The following is a 15,569-nucleotide window of genomic DNA, read 5'->3' as shown; positions in this document are numbered from 1 at the left end:
AGAAACAACACAGGGAAAAATTCCACTAAATAATAATATAAGCTAATGCCAGGAATCTGGCTGTTACGTGCCGCTATTTTCTATCTTGAACAAGAAATAAAATCTTCACTTGTGTCACGATATAGCCTCACAGAGACAAAAAGTTCCAAACGACACATGAGCACACACAAACCTTTCCAAGGCATCTTCTGGGGTGGGGGAAGAGGTAGGAGATCAAATCTCTCTGTAACCTGACCAGTGCTATCTTACCTGCAGGATAAGCACCCAGGCAGAATTCTGAGAAAATCCAGTGTGAAGAAAATCCTGATACCTTTGGAAAATCTTGACTTAAAAGAGCAACTTGAGAGGAGGCAGGACAATACGAGTTCAACAGAACACAAGTTTAACCATCTTTAGTAAGTTTGGTTGAAAAACAGAGCATAATACTTGATATCACCAAAGCCTTGTCTACTTTCAGGTCACTTACATACAATCATTCCTACTTGTATTTAAGATATCTGATGTTGAAATAAACAAGAAAACCTGATGATGCTCAACTATTGCAGATTATCAATGAAGAAAACTTTCCTAAACTCACTGAGGTTTCTACACAGTATCTATGTCCTACAGGCAACGACAGTGTTACACACTGAGGCAGAGGGGAGGCTGAGAGCGCTACTGAGCAATTTTACTTCCCTCATCCTGCAGAATACATGGGGTTCTGGATGCAAACACAGATAGATTAGTGGCCATTTCTTCAAGAATCATAGCTTAAATAATGAGTTGTGTAGCCCTGCTTCCCATCTACGTTTTTCTTGCACTCCGTCTATCTAGTCTGACTCCAGCTCAGCAGACAGAGAAATGTCTTCCTGCAGGCAAGAATGAACAATCTCTCCCCAATTACAGAGCCATGTGTGGGCTATGAGCAATTTTCCAAACATAAAAGGAAGGAGGGAATTTGCTATCCATATATTAACAAGCTAAAACAAGCCAACCTGCAGATGGAAAGGATCAAAGTGTCTGTTTGAGTCACCTCAAAATTAATCCCCTCCAGGAATGTTCACCACCTCCCCCCACCCCCCCAACACACACACACACACACACACACACACTACGTCCCCCCAGTCCCTCCCAGAGCAAAAAGTCAAGCTCAAAGAATGCATCTAGTTCTTTCAGATTAATATGATACTCCCCAGAATACACACACCCTCCTTTTCTCTTTTAAAGAGTATGGTCTTCCCCCTCCATCCCCAGACATGCACACACAGATAGCTGAGACAATTTTATCCACATTGTCTATCAAACAATGATACTATGCTTCAACAAAATAATTCACTGCAGGTTCAGGTTGGAAATGGTACCTGCATCACACCGAGATATGACTGTCCCTTCCAAATGCTAAAACAGCAAAAGTAATATTTATCATCCAGACCCTTTGAAGCAAATTTGCTTTATAAACAGGAAAAAGTGAATGGGAGAAGCTAAAGATATTAGGAAAAGCAAATATATGCATTATGACAGGTAGTTCTTCTAGTATTTCCAGGATATTGTTCACATTTGAGCTGCCACTGCTCAAACGTATTTTACACAATACCTTAGTTAGTTGTCAAAAGGGCATCTGTGATGTCAAACTCTTCTAAATCTTTCTTTTAGGGAAGCTGAAAACTACCATGATTTGGAAAAGGCCTGAAGAGATTCTTTTTCTGCTAAACTATGGGCAAAAAAAAGCTACATTCGTCTCCCAAAAAGCCTAAAGAAGTTCAGTCTTAGCATAAACGGCCCAGTTTCATTCCTACAGAAATGTCAAAATTCCTGGTTTTCACAAGAAGTGTTAGAAACAGGAAATCTAGTAGCTGATGGGGTTGGTGAGAGCTACAAGAGTAACATTAATGCAGCCAATTCTCACCACATCCGAACACTGGCCAGGTTAAGGAGGCAACGACACTGGGAGTTTACAAGCAAATCTATCCTGCTACCACTCATATTACATCCATCAGCTTCACTATACTGAACAGTATATAATTTGGGAAATTGACATGTACAGAACGACACAGCTCACTGACAAGCAGCATCAGTTGCTCCAACAACGCATGAAACAACACAAGTTGTGCCAGGGAGTGTTAGTGGGAAGGAAGTGATGGACTGGGAACGTGGGCTTTACTTTTAAATTCCACCTGCTAAATCCATCCTCGAGCTTTGAAGTTCTCTCATTTCATTACCGCTCACAAGTCTGCCACTGCCTCCTCTGCAGAGAGACTATACACAAAATTAGATAAAAGAGAGCTAACACACAAACCATTTCAGCTACCATCCCGCCATTTCGATCTTGGAAATGCCAAAAATGGAGATACCAGTATTTTTAAGACTGGGATGATGTGCAACTAAGTAACTTTGAGAAGGCATATAAACTGTCCAGATACCACAGTAACATACAATGTAACAGATAAGAAGGAAGGTTAATATATTTGTGTATGAACATACTTGATATGTCAGCAGTAATCCAGTTTCACTACACTTACAAAGAAAGCTAGCAATAAAAGAGGAGGTACTCAGAGGACTGGTTTCTAAAATCATATCACATTTTTGGAAGCACTGCTGTGTATATGAGCACCAGAATTAATAGAAGAAAAGGTTTGTTTTTTTCTTCAGTGAGCTAGTATATTTCTCTTTCCCCTTTGGAAAGATTCAGTCATGTGGATAGGAAACAAATTTATATACAACTGTTCATGATTAATCATAATCTTGTTGCTACAACATGGGTAACTAATAGAATACAGCAAACCTTAAAAAAAATTATTCAACTACAAATAACAAAGAGAAATACAAAAGTCATCTTGAAGTGCTTCACCACCTGGTATAGACCTAATAGCCAAATAATATATTACTCTTCAGAGTATCTTACTGAAGTCTGTATGTGTAAAGTTCATCTGTCATTGCCCCACACCCCCCCAATTTATTCATTACAAATACCTCACCCTAAAAATTAAATCTTGATTCCTAGGAAGAGACAAATAAGTAAAAGAGCCAAAACAGAATCACAAAATGCTCCTTCTACTCCTGAAGTACAGAACAGTCTGGGTTAAACAAAACATAACTCAGGTCTGCCAATTCTTAATTTCTGTCAACACAAAGGCAAAACAGCATATGTAGACTCTCTGGCCCCAAAGCGATCTCAACTGTTGCATTTCCCAGGAACTCTATACTCAAAGACCTGTGTAGGTTGAAAATATCACCCCAGAAATGCTCTTTCCTTTCTTCTCTAGGCCTTTTCATACCACTTTTAAGCAGGAGTATTTTTATTTTATCTCTGCTTTCCCACTGACCACCTCTCTCTTGAATACTTTTTTTCTTGCTGAATGCTGCTCAGCAGTAATTACAATACCTAGGAAATTGTCTGTGCCTCTAGGCAACATGCCTGAATCTGTGAAATCCTCAGTTTGTATTCCTGTAACCTCAGTCAGTTGAATTCACGCTTTTCCCAATCATTAGATTTCTTAACTAATGGATCCATCTACACCTGAAATAATTCATTATATGAGCCATATCACATTGAAGTTGCACTCAATCTTCACGTGAGTGTAACACTTTTCTTTCAGAAAGTGCAGGAGAACTTCAGTTCTGAATACGGTAAGTCAGAATTAATCTATTAGCATATACAGCAAATTTCATGGCCATGGTAAACAAGTGAAACTGGTGCCCAATTTAGTGTCATTAAGAAATAAATGGAGCAAGTTCACCACTCTTCAGAGAGCTGTCAAAAGATAGCTAATGACTCATAGAAAACTTTTATTTGCTCTGTACACATGCTTCATTTCCCTTACCACTTCAAGCACAACGAAGTGAAAAATTTTGCCTGCTTGAACACTCCTAATCTATTTTGAAATGTTTTTCCTTTCTCAGCTCTACAGGTCTTCAGAGCACTTATTCATTAGGGAGCAACTACAAATAACCATAGCAGCACCTACATGGGTAAACCAAAACAAATAAACTGAACAACCCAAAAATGTTAATACAGGCAATGCTCCCTCTACAAGCAAACTGTGAAAGAAGCATCCATTTCCTTGAAAGACTTGAAGCAGAAATTGTTCCAGGATGCCCAAGAAAGGAATGACATTCACAATACTCAGAATGGAAGCTGAAAGCAGAGGAACACAACTCGAAGCTCATCAAAGTGCCGTCAGCAAAGAGAAACTGCATTTTCCCCGCTGGCAAGGATCTGATTCTCAAGAGCGACAAGGCCCTCCAGCTCTCATCTCTTCCTAAACTCCAAGCTTAAAAGGAACCATGAGGGCTTTCTGCTCATTAGGGGCTTGCCCACACCTATTAGCAGAACTGCCCGGTCTCCCCAGCAGCACGCTCCACCCGGCCTGCCGGCGGGCAGAACCCTTCCCTTCCTCTTCTCCCACAGCAGCAACTGCTCTACGCGTGGGATGCACAACTCCGCCTGCTCAAGCGACACCAGGCATCACCGTGCAGATGGCACCCGAGAACCTGAAGTTGCTTTGCAAGAGGTAGGAACGATTATCGCCTCCAGAAAGACAGAAAATGGATCCCAATGAGGCCGAGTGTCAAACTCTCTCACGGTGTATCATCTTACATTTCAAGCTATGTTACTGATTACAATATCAGCATGAGTCAGTGACACGGAGAATGTGTAACAGTAAAATCTGTTTTGCTTGAATTTCAGCCCTGTGCTCCACGCATTAGTCACCGTGTTCTTTAAAAAAAAAAAAATAAAACCAATTTAAAAAAAAAAAATCTATTAAAAGGAAGAAGAGCCATGAAACATAAGTAATACCAGCTCAGTCTAACCATGTTTTCTATTAAGCAGAATAATTATGTTTTCATAAAATCTCACACCTGCAGAGAAAACAGTTTCACTTAAAAGCACACAGATAAGGCACTAACCAGCTCAATTCAGTGTTTATATGAAGTGTTAATTCATTAAGCTAGGGAGGACAAGGTGCTTTCCCCTTCTCAAATGAGCACAAGCCATTTAAAAACAATTCTCAGTGATGCTTCTGATTATTTATCAGTTCCTTCTGGCAACATGTTTCTTTAACCACACTATCACTGACTATTTTGATACGATTATCTTAAACTAGACTATGAGTCAACATTTCAGTCCTGGTTTTCCCCAGAAGCACTGTTCTGTACTTGGAGATTCCAGATGTCACAGCTGAACACAGCCACTCTTTCCCAATTAGATCCCAAATTTTCTTTCTTGGGGAGTAGCACACTCTCTCCTCCAGGCCATAATCAGAGCTGGGGTGCCACATGACCTAGTCTCTATGTTTCAGGAAAGGTCAGCTTGTTGACAAGCTTTATGCCCCTAACGTACAAAAAGAACAGCTATTATCTCTTCAGAACAGAGTGAGCATCTGCATTCCAAAATAAAACTGAGAGTAACAGCATGTACACACACAGGAAGCAGTCAAAGTGTTTCAGTGACACAGAAATAAAACGTTAAAAAGGCATTATTAAAAATTATTGTTTTCTTCCTTTGTGCAGCAGAGGAAGCAGGTATTTGACAAAAGAATACTCAGAGCAAAAGCCAAAAGATTTTGGCACGCTACTCTCATGCTTCCTGGGGGATGGAGTTCTAACTGGCTTCTGGCGTAATTCATCTAGAGATTAGTTCCTTTGGCAAGAACTACAAATCCCATGATGCATTTCATCAACTGTAACGATAAAACCATTGTGCTTCAGGAAAGCCACTACCTGGAGAAAAGTCCAGTGCTTACCAAGGGGGGGGGGGGGGGGGGGGGGGGGGGGGCAGTATCACAAATGAAGCACCACAGATGTAAAAGCAAAATATTAGATTGAAAACACAAAATTTTTAAGCTTCAAAAGGCAAGAACTCTATGGAAGGATATTAAGTTTCCAGCGAGAATTAAGCCTATTTCTTCCCCTGCCTCATAATTACACATCTTGAAACACATATGTAATTTAATATAGACAGACAAATCTTAACATAAGATTCAAGCTTACACACTTAAGTATGCTTTTGTACAGCAGACAAAGGAGTGGCAGGATAGCTCCAAAATATTTTAAGTAACGACGGTATACAAGCCTGAAAGAAATAAGACAAGTAGAGGAATATTGGCACCCATAAAAATACTGCAGAACATGTAAAGCTCTCCACATAATGCAGAACAGCTGGATTCAAGCTGCAGCAAGGCCACTGCTGAGTATCTGCTGAAAGGGAACACCTGCAAGGTTACAAAAAGCACAAAATATGGAGCTCTTTTTTGAAAACGACTACAGAATTATTGTCAGTCACTTCTTTCCAGAGTCATAACTTATAAAGAAAGTGTATGAGACTTACCAATATTTACTTGTCATATTTTGCTTACAGATTGAAAATGCACTTCTAAAACAGGTATACTGCTGATAATTGAAAAATATAATTTTGCTTTCAACAAACCATAATAAACAAGCAAGAGCAACTAAGATAGAACAGCAGTTTTTAGATGTTTATAACCTTACAGCTAAAAAAAAAAATAAAAATCCAGTATTTGGACAAGACAGAAGAAAGCAGAGAGGAATTTTAAGAAACAGACTAATAACAAATCTCAGTGTTTTGACTGAAATCTACTAATCTAAAATTTTATTACTTAAAATCTAGTCTACTACTAAAAACATATATCCTCCCCCAGAGTTTGATCTTAAACACCCTAATCTATTGAAACAGCCACCAGAAAAGCCAGGTGTCCCAGAAGCTGCAGTAATAGGTCATAAACTATACCTGACTTTCCATCTTCCAAATCAAATATGGCTCAACTGAAAATAAAAATAATTCTGAAGGCTGAGAGTTTCTGATAGCTGCAAGAACAAGCGAATGACTGCAAAAAAGATAGCACACCTCAGGAAAGGCTTATTTTTAATTAGTGAGATACCTTGTGTTCATAAGGAAGTGTTTTCAGAGGTTTTTCAAACACAAATTAAATTGATTACACACTAAAATCAGCAGCAATTAATTTATCCATAGACCTAGTCAGGTTCCAGGCTCTCACTTCTTGACCATAGCAACAGGCTGTGTGTTTATGAACTAAAATCAGATAATGACTCCTTCATCAAACCCAAGGGAACAGTCTGTTACTGAGATTCAGGCAGCTGAAGTTTCTTCATATATATATATAAAACAAACAAAAAAAGAAAAGGGGTCAAATTACCCATAACTTGGCAAAAGTACAATTACATTTGGATTGCAAACACTATAGAAAGGCTCAGATACACCAGGTAAACAAAACCTAACACATATGTTCAGGAAATCACAGGTTCCCAGATGTACAAGCACACAATACCCACAAAGATATTCTTTGCTCTCATAGTTACTATTTTCACGACACTGACTGCTGGGGAAGTATCCTGTAACAAACCACTATCACCTATTAATCATTAAAGCTAGACAAAACAAAAGCTTAGATGCACACAAGTTGGGTTTCCATGACTAACTCCTTTACAATTTGGGGAAAACTCATGTAAGGCTGTGGAAGACAGATCACGCCTCCCTTTTCACTAGCCCCAGGAAGGGATGCCCACGATGTAGTACAGAGCCTAAAGCTCCTAGAGCTACGCGTTACAAACCACCCCACCTCCAGAAGAAACCTCTAATGGAGTAATCCATTAGCTTGTGGTTATCAAACAGCCGGGAATGTTTCAGCCATGGCTGGCCAGAGCACCTCTCAGTCTCTCCTGGTACAGCAATCTCTCCCACCTCATACCAAAACACCGAAGCAGGAAGGGGAGAGCCTGCAGGCACCACATACCAAGAGGGAAGACCAGAGGACCCCTCAGACAGTACGCTCTCCCGCGATGCAGAAGGCTCAGGTTCAAGCTCCTGCTCTCCTTTGCTTCCACACCGCAGACAAGCACCCCGAACACAGTGCTGCAGTGCCGGTCTCTTCCTGGCTCTGTGAGTAGTGGAGTATTTACTACAATGGTCTAGTCTCAGATCCCAAAACCAACTTTTCCCCCCTCCCTCCTTCCGAGTGGGATGCCCTCAATTCCCCCCCACCCTCCCAACTATCAACTTTTCTGCCTGATGGCAGCAAGCCATCTCCGCTGGCCATGACGAACCCAGCTGCTGCCCTGCAACAGGAGGACTTACGCTAGCCAGCACGGAGGACTGAGCTACTGACACTCCAGCAGCCAGAGGACAGGAGGAAGAGGAGGCAGCTACTTCTGCAAGGACAAGAAGCAACAGCAGCAAGCTGACACCGACCGGCAGGCTGGAAGGAGGTGCAGAACGTGGCACGCAGCTGTCTGGGCCCTCCTCATCCCCCCCAGAGAAAAGGTGGCAAGCCACATGAAGTGTCCTCCAGGCCACTTTCAACTGCAGCCACCTGCTGAATCACTCAGAGATACAGAAACCTGAGGGGAGAAAAAAGCCTCAAAGTGTATTAATCGGGATGAATATGGGTGATTAGGACACAAAGGCGTCCTAATTTGGCAATCAAGCAGCCTTGTAAAAACCTGAAGTTTTTGTCTGGAGATATTTTCATGCTGAAAGACAACAGGTACAACATGCTTGATTTTTTTTATTGGTGCAAAGAAACACTGCTAGAGAAAATATTTCTGCAGAGACCCTCATATTCAACAAGACAATACTATGCCAATGTAAATAGCCCTCATCAAATTACACATTAGTGGCTTCTTTTTTCACCTTACCTTCTCAAATGGATTTTAGTAGTATGCAGAAAAAGGGCAAGTACAGAAAGACCTGTGGAAGAAGGCAGCCAACCCATTTTACTTCCAACTAAAAAGACAGCTGTAAATACACTTCTTCTACTGATCAGTTGGAATGGGCATACAAAACATACAGTATGAGAAATGGTAGGCAAGGGACAAGCGGGCAGATGGTACATTGAAAGTTTTATATAAGGTCTAATGATTTTTTTTTCCAACACAAGGAAGAACTACAAATTCATTTACATTGCGGGATTCCATGGTTTACCCAAATAAAATTACCTCCTTCAAGAAAAAAAAAAATACAGCATTTGAATTGAAAGGAAAAACATATATCTGCAGGTGAAAGTCATGATCACTCACTTTTTCACACTGTCCACAAGCACACAGCTTTCAACAAACTGGGAGGAAAAAAAGCTGACCTCAGCTCTACATTTTTTTGTTCGTTTCTGTGGTTAAGGCTTAAAAGATACCACCTTCGCCTTTGTCTTTCAGTGAATCAATGCAAGACTGATAGATTAAATTAAAAAGCTAAGCTCTACAAGTGCCTCCTGAATATGTAAACCTAACAGACCGCTCTCTAAACACCACCATTCTCTCTTCTCATTCCCCCAAATCACAAATACATTCCTAAATGGATTAACATCCTCCTCCTGCCATCCCCAAAGCTAAGAGAGTATCTATGTAGTTTAAGGAACTACAAAGACATAACAGCATCTTCCCTTCCTCTGTCTCCGAGGCTGCTTCATTTCCTCAGATCTTTTCCAGTGGAGGTGCACTGGAAGCAGGCTGCATCAACACACCTGTCCATTAGATTACTGCAAATCAATCTGTCACCCTATGCCGCAAGCAATTCATTATCTCAATTCTGTTATCACACAGGTCTGTACCCGCAGGGTAATTAGATAGTAGCATGGGCAGGAAAAAAAAAAAAAAAAAAAGAAGAAGAAAAAGAAAAAAGAAAGGTGAACACCTAGTCCCTATGAAGCAAGGTAATGTTAATTTCCTATCACTGGCAGATCACTACAACAGACCCTGCAGGCTATGGAAATTCTGCCTTAATACATCAAGCACAGAACACCTATACCCCCTTCCTGAACTTAAGAAGTCCTGAGTGCGCAAGTCCAGTTATATTCTTAAACTATGCAAAAAGAATTAACAATTTTAAAAGCACAGTTACATGGTGAAATATATCAATACAGGAGACTACCAAATCAAGTGGGGAAAAGAAGGGAGAGAGGGCACTTACAGACACAAAGTGCATTACCCTTATCACTGCAGGCTCTCCCACACTGCCATAAAGATAAACATAAGAAAACCTCCCCACTCTCTCATTTATTAGACGTAGCTTATTATGTTTATCCTGCCATTCCAAGCACAGCACTAAAGGATTAATTTTAAAAGCCAAAAGGAATACAATGAAGTACACTCCTGCGAGAGTGCTAGGGATGTTGCAAGGAGCAGGGTAGAAGACTGCTCTCATCCCAGGTGCAAAACATCATCTTCCAGGCTGTTTTTCTGAAACTCAGTTTTCATTCATCATCAAATGGCAGGCCTCACTTTGGGGACATTGGCCTGCCAAACTTTAATAGCTTTGACATTTCCCGGATGCTCACTTCCCCCCACCTTATAGTCTACCCCTCACTAAAATAAATTGCTGCTAAACACCTGCAAATACTTATATGCTAATCCCTGTTACAGGCCTGCTGTGTAAGAAACAATTAAGCAGGGACCAAACCGACTGTCAGAGAGGCTGTACAGTCACCTGGCTTGCTTCTCACCTTCCAGCCACAAAGGTACTAAGGCCAGGAGAAACAAACAAACAAAACCCCCAAACCCCAAACAAACAAAAAACAACATCAACAACCAAAAAAACAACAAACAAACAACCCAACAAAACAAAACAAAAAAAGCCTGAACCACCAACTCACTCCCTGTCCCCGGCCTCTCCTATCACACACATCTTCCTTCATGGCTGGAGAGCCTCCACCAAGAGGGATTTTCCAAGAGAAGGTTCTTCAGGAATAGCTCAGCTGCACAGCTGATACATAAAGACTCCCCTTAACGATTCAGTAACTTCTGGTTACATTCAGTCCTGCATTTGAGCCTGCTGTGTGGAAGGCAGAGGAGCCGAGGTTAACTTGACCTGCAAAGATTCGTCTTTTCTAGGCTTTACTTCCTTGTTGCTGGTCAGTCTTAGCCTATGGATCCACTGTAGTGCTAAAAAGGTCTGACATTTCTGAATGGTAAACATCAGGTATTGCTCCACAGTGCTATTTCAATCAAGCAATTCATTTTAATTCTTAAACCATCGACGTGAGGTAAATTACCCTACTTAACATCAGGATAAACGCTTCCATGGTGATCTTCCCAACTTTAGCCAGTGACTCAGTGTCAGAATCAGACTACCCATGCAGTATTTTAGGTTGCACTTAAAGTGCAAAAGTGTGGCAAAGCTGTACTTACAGCAACACACGACATTCTTTGTATCACAAGAGCACAATGACGAACAGTAACGTGCAAGCTGTTTCAGTACTTTTCTTTTTCTCCACCCAAAAACATAAAGCTGTAATTTCTGACAAGCTTTGTGAAGCTTATGGATAAGGCACATTCAGCACTCATTGCTATGGTAGGAATTGTACATTCTCAATAGGTACTCAGTAAGGGTCAGGAAATTCTTCCAGTGTGCTAATGAGTCAACAACTTGATTCTTCCACTGGCAGCCAGAAAAACACCAGTAGAAATTCTCACTAGGAATAAAACAGAACTCTCAGCCCTAAAATTAAACGCCTAACCAACCATTATGCTTCTTGTAGTATGTTTAGTGACTTCTAGATTAATTTCCTTGTACTGCAAATGTTTGACCACAGTTGGTTTTCCTTCATTACACCTGTATGGCAACTTTAGCACTGCTTGCTATTTTGGTTACCATCTCTGTTTTTGTTTTTGTTAAAGAGTATGTTTAGGAGACACACAAGTAATTATACTAATAATGTTTTACTTTTATAAGCCTCACTGATCTCTCCAAAATACCACCTCATTCTCTGTCATTTTGGTCATTTCCAGAGAAGGAAAGTCAGACACAAAAGAGATGAAGAAACTCTCCCTCAGTTTTGTCAGACTCAAGAGAAAATTGCTTCTAATCTTCTGCACCATCACATCACCATCTCAATGATACCACATCTTCTGCCAGCCGTAGAGCTTATGGTCAAAGAGAGAGAGAAGCCTAAGGGATGGACTCACGTGCCACTCTGCAAGCAGCACAGCCAGAGAAAGAACCCACAACAGGAATCTTTTTTTTCTATGTTCCAGCTATAAATATTTTCTGCATCACCAGGAAACAAGAGCAGGCCAAAGAAGGTAATGCCAACGGTAACGATATCCCAAAATATCAGAGTTGTTCAGTAAAACAAAGTGTGAACTGCAGAAAGGTACTCTGGATTATGTCAGAGATTGCAAGGAACACTGATTAAACCACTTGTGGCCGCTGCCTTCTCTAAATAGTCGTTCCCTGTGGCACATACACATCTAAGCTGAAATGAAATGGATTGTTTTAATTTAACTCATGGAAAACTCTTGGCAATACAGCACTGATTCGTGAGCACCTGTACTTCCAACAAATTAAATGACTAATTAAGCCTCCCAATAAACATTAGTTACTAGAAGTAATCAATTTAATCACAACAAACAAAAAAAACCTTTTTGGCTACATGGGATGAAAACCCCACTACTTCCAGGACTTCAGAGGTTCTATTTCACAGCTTCAAAGTCATCAGAAGTCTCATTAGTTTCAGCAAAAGCCTCACTTGGCCTTCTATACAATAAACTTGACTAACTAACTGCAGCAGTTTCTTTTAAAAATTAGCCAGCTTAAGACATCTGTAATCGGTCATGGTGTTGAGCAGTATCCAGAAGTTTCCTATCAAACATCACATAAAATAGACCCGAAGTCTCGTTCATACAGCTATGGCCCTTGCGGCTCTCTCCACCACTTCATTTCGTACCTAGTATAAAATGTAAACACTGCTATTACAAATGTAACAACTACCACCAGGCACTCCTCAACACACAAAAAAAATAATATACCGTACAACATGTAAACCGCATTCCATTAAAAAAAAAAAAAAAAAAAAAAAGAGCATTTCAAATTACACAAAATGCTGTAATTATCACCTAATCCTAGGCTTGGAAATGAGGCACGACTCCTCACTGCTCAGGAGATCATCCCGGCTGGGAGGACCAGGGCTCTGGAGCTCCTGGTCGGTGCCGATGCCAAAATTTGTCCGTGACCTGGGCAGTTGTCAGAAGACGCACAAAGATCCTGAACCTGGGCCCCCCCCAAAGGACCACTTCGCTACGAAAAGCGCCGGCGAACAGCTGGAGATCGTGACCTTTCTGTGAGACAGCTGGCCCTTCTAGCCAGCCGTGGCCAACCACTAGAAGCCGGGCACATGGAGAGCCGCGGGTGGCTCCCCCAAAACTTGTCACGGGCACCGGGCCAGCCCCGGCGGCCCCAGAAGCCGACCGCGGACCACCTCAGCCCCGCACCGGGGGCTTCGCCCCCCCCCCCCCCCCCCCGAGGCTTGAAGTAACTTTCCGGGAGAGAAACTCTACCTCACCGGCCAGAGACCCAGCCCGGCTGGAAGAGCGAGGGGGACGGGACCGCCTTCCCGGCCCCTCGGCCGGACCCGGCCCGCCGCCATCCCGCCCTTCCCCGCCACCTTCGCCCTTCCCCGTAACGCGACCCCTCGGACGCTCTCCCAGCGGACGGCGTTCCCCAACTCACCTCACCTCAGCCCGCTCCGCCGGGCACAACGTCCCTCCCCGCCCTCAGGCGGCCCCGGTGTGAGGGGGGAGGCGAGACCGCGGCCCCCTCTCCTCAGCGCCCGCCGCCGAGCGAGCTCCCGCGGCCCGGCCGAGGGGCCTCCCTCCGCCGGGAACAAAGCCCCGCGCCGCCACTCCCGCGGTTCCCCGCGGCCGCCCGAGTTTACCTCGCTCCCCCACCGCGGCTCGGCGCCCGGGCAGGGCAGGGCGGCTCGGCTGGAGAACGGGAGCAAGCGAGCCCCCTTCCCCCCGGCGCCGCGCACCCTTGTGTTTTTTTATTTCCTACGGTCCCTCCCGCCGGGTAGAAACCTCCGGCGCCTCTATCAAGGCTGTGAGGAGGAGGAGGAGGAGGAGAGAGGCGGGGAAGAGGCGCGTAGCACCGCTGCCGGCTTTGGGGCGGGCAGCCCCGCCGCGCTCCCCCTGAGGCGGCCGCGCTCCCCGGGACGGGCCTGACCCCCCCCCCCTCCGCCCGCCCGGGGGAGGCTGGAGGCTGGCTTAGGGCTGAGGGGAAGCGCCGGCACCCCCCGTGGGGTCCCCCGCAAGGCTGGAGTTTTCGCCAGCCCGTCCCCCCGGCGGCCGTCAGCCGAAGCGCAAGGCCGGGAGGTGGCCGCTCTCGGGAGGCGAAGGGCTTTTACCTCTCTCGGCGGGGCGGCCGGCCGCGGCTGCCGGCAGCGGGGCGAGCTGGGCAGCAGCAGCCGCCGGCGGCGGCCACATGAGGAGCGGCCGCAGTAAAGGAGGCCCGAGGGGCCGGGACGATCGGCGGAATCGCAGCTCAGCCGCCGCCCGAGGCCGCGGGTTCCCCGCGTACGCGCGTTCGTGGGGTTTCCCACCCCGAGGATCGCCTCTCTCTCCCCCCTGAGGGAGGCTCCGGGGAGGGCAGCTCCGCACCCGGAGCTCCCGCAGGATCCGCAAAGCGGGCACCGTGCTCCAGGCCCGGCGGATCGCAGCTGCGGTAGAAAAGGCAGCCCGCAGGGCAGGGAGCAGACGGAGGTGCTGCCGTCCTCCGGGTCGGCGTTTCAGCAAGCGGAGGTCTCGCCCCAGAGGCGAGAAATGAGAGTTTGCGTCCCTCCTGCGGCGAAGAATTTCAGCCTCGGTGTTACCCTGAAACTTGGCTGAAACAGCATAACCTGAGGCTCATCCCCCACCCCCCACCCCCCAAAAAAAAAATTTTAAAAAAATCAAATATTCACTGAAGCAAAGCGGAATTTAATAGGATTGAGATTCCTAACCCCAACCCTGCTATGGGATGATAGCTGGGGCCTCACCTGAGAGGTGGATGCATCTCACTAGAGAGAAAGGACAGGGTTTGAACATCCCTCTTGTGACTAGGGTCATAAGTAAAGAGGGTGTCCGTACCGACGTGGCCTCTTTGTAGCTCAATCCAGAAACAAGCTCAATCCTAAACAGGAATAGATGCCGCAGGCACCCTTAGAGGCAAGACTTAGAGCCAGCCCGTTCCAGCCCTAGGCATTTCCCCCTGGCCGATTTAGGCAACGCAGTGGTTAGTATTTGCAAATCCTTTGCACTGAGGAGGAAGGACCCCCAAGAAACGGAGATCTCTAGAGATCCCAGAGCTGGGCTTCAACATTCAAATCTAAGTCCATTCTTTGCAGTGCTTCGTATTATGGGAATAGGCAGACAGGTGACCATGCGGAAGGCAATGACGTTCAAATACAGATACGTTACTTACCAAGAGATAGCAATATAATGAACACTGAGCGAACAGAAGACAAACTAGGTCCCAGACATGCTTAGCATCTCACTTGGACAAGACTATGTTGTACTGCTAGGAAAGCTCCGGCATATTTAAAAGCCAGACATAATCAAAATCCTTTACTCATCATCACATCTTAAATCTCTTCTCCTGTGTGCCAAGGAAAGGAAGAGAACACGTGTTACAAACCTTTCAGACATGTGCATCCCACTGTTCTCTGGGACAGAGTTTCTCTTAAACTTCCTGCTGGATCAATGCCATCTGCACGACCCCACTGTATGGCTCATATTTAACTAATACCTAATATGTCCCTAAATCAAGCCAGGAGTCTCTGGGAACGGGATCAAGCTCTTAATCAGCA

The 15,569-nt window shown here is 44.4% G+C and overlaps 1 protein-coding gene across 7 annotated transcripts in view; it reads right to left on the bottom strand.

Moving 5' to 3' along the window:
- Positions 1–15,569, bottom strand: part of TNS3 (tensin 3) — a 234,011-nt gene that overhangs the window by 187,048 nt on the left and 31,394 nt on the right. Inside the window, exon 1 of one of the 7 annotated variants that reach the window (XM_049823719.1) lies at positions 13,662–13,755. The exons of 4 other annotated variants lie outside the window; for them this stretch is intronic. The gene's annotated coding sequence lies outside the window, so the exon portion shown is untranslated. Of the gene's footprint in view, positions 1–12,880; positions 12,900–13,289; positions 13,306–13,661; positions 13,756–15,569 lie in introns of those variants that run through there. 2 more of the 7 variants (XM_049823720.1, XM_049823718.1) reach the window with 2 other exon arrangements.

This window comes from Accipiter gentilis, chromosome 20 (genome assembly GCF_929443795.1).
Source record: "Accipiter gentilis chromosome 20, bAccGen1.1, whole genome shotgun sequence".
In the NCBI taxonomy this organism is placed as follows: domain Eukaryota; kingdom Metazoa; phylum Chordata; class Aves; order Accipitriformes; family Accipitridae; genus Astur; species Astur gentilis.
Note: the sequence above shows the minus strand (reverse complement) of the source record. Positions and strands in the feature narration are given on the sequence as shown.